General features: G+C 39.4%; 1 pseudogene; it reads left to right on the top strand.

Annotated features, from left to right (window-relative positions):
- The first annotated feature begins 498 nt into the window (after nucleotides 1-498).
- On the top strand, nucleotides 499-617 carry LOC111743085 (annotated as a pseudogene).
- The last annotated feature ends 1,225 nt before the right edge of the window (nucleotides 618-1,842 follow it).

Here is a 1,842-nt window from a genome sequence, read left to right on the forward strand (position 1 = left end):
CAGTGGTACAATCTCCCTGAGCCAGATGCTCCAGGAATGTCCCTTGTGTGGGTTTTGTGTGCCTTCCTGTTGTAGTAGAGCCTTGATTACTACTGGCACATCAGTGGGTGAGAATGACCATCAGGCTGACTGGCTGTGAGGACTGGCCATGACCAGAGCTTAAGAGTTCCTGTGTGAGTGTTGACTCCATGGAGCAGGATTTGCCTCAGCAGGCTTAGGTATCGGTAGAGACCACCCTTTGGGTCAGCCTCTTTTGGGCTAATCGTGTTATATTCTGTTAAGGTTTGAAGCCAGCCACTGGATATGCTGGTTCCGGGGGCCTATTGGAAAAGCTTCCTGTGTAGGCCAAGGTTAGTCGCTGCCTGTGACTGGCCTGGGACTGCCTGGTAGGATCTACAAAGCTGTCTGCAGTTGGTCGCTGCCTGCGCTGGACCTGGAGTTGCATTAGAGAAGCCATGCTGTGAATTGAGAAGGCTTTACTATTTAAAAAAATGGTGAGTCTACGGCCATGCCACCCTGAACAAGCCTGATCCTGTCTGATCTAGGAAGCTAAGCAGGGTCAGGCCTGGTTAGTATTTGGATGAGAGACCATCTAGGAAGACCAGGTGCTGTAGGTGTAAAAAATAAAATAAAAAAATAAGGGATTGTAAGATGACAAGGTCCTTGCAATCTGTGAGGTCAACCAAGGGTTGCCTCACCTAAAAAAAAAAAAAAAATTGCCACATACTAGAGTCTGTTACTTACTAGCTTTCCCCGCACTTTGGGCATATTTTAAAAAATTCTGTGTCTCAATCTCCTCAACTTTAAAATGATATTAATCACAGTTGCCTTGTAAGACTATTGTGAGGATTACATTAAGCAAGACTTGTTGAAAACCTGGAATGTACAAGCTGCTCAGGAAATTGTATCTATGCATTATCCTAATATTTACTTCACTCAAGTTTCATAGAAGACAGCCTTCATAAAGCTGCCTTAATATTAAAAGGATTTGGAAAATAAGGTATATTAAATTTGTCCCTGATTTTTATGATTTTATATGATTTCAATTTTTTTCTGCCTCAGCCATGTACTTTACCATCTAATATATTCCAAATATTTAATACCAAAAGATTTTCCTCCTGGTTCTTTAGTCATTGTAATTTTACCCTTTGGGACTTTCTGTAATTGTATTCTTCGTTTTGATCATGGAAATGCCAGTTGCTGCTGGAGGGTGAGTACATAAAGGTTTCTGGAGTAGTTCCAGAGTTCAGAAGAAGCCATTTATTCAGAGGTCACAAATTTTCCCCTATATATATTCGATTTCAATTTTTACAAATTTCCATAGTACCCAGGTGATATCTATATTGTTTATAGAAATGCTATCATTTAAAGAAAATAGTCATAGCAATTATTTAAAATGTTTTAATTTTTTGTTCATTTTTGATTTGCAAAATCAAATATATATAAACTTAACCAGAATAGAAACTCCTAGAGAGGACCACCGTTAGTATTCCATTAGTATTTATTCACAGTTCTCAGCAAGCATTAAATATGATCAGTGCTCAATAAATACACGTTGATCAGTAAAGGACTAATCAGACACTTACTAGACTAGAGCAAGGCAGAGGAAGTAGAAAGGAGTACATGAAGGCTAGAAGGTAATGTAGGAGGAGGAGAGACTGAAACAGATTTCAGAGACTGAATGTTTTGGAAAATCCTGCAACTGCAATCATTTATGAAGTGCGTGTGATAGTGTGCAGTTGCTCATAGGTCATTGATGATGTAGAGAGTATGTACAGTACAAACCAGAGCTGCGAGCAAGCTGATTTAATTTTTTTGTTAGCAGTGGCACAGATGATAAAA

The sequence above is a fragment of the Pteropus vampyrus genome, unplaced genomic scaffold, assembly GCF_000151845.1.
Source record: "Pteropus vampyrus isolate Shadow unplaced genomic scaffold, Pvam_2.0 Scaffold106, whole genome shotgun sequence".
Taxonomy (NCBI): Eukaryota; Metazoa; Chordata; class Mammalia; order Chiroptera; family Pteropodidae; genus Pteropus; species Pteropus vampyrus.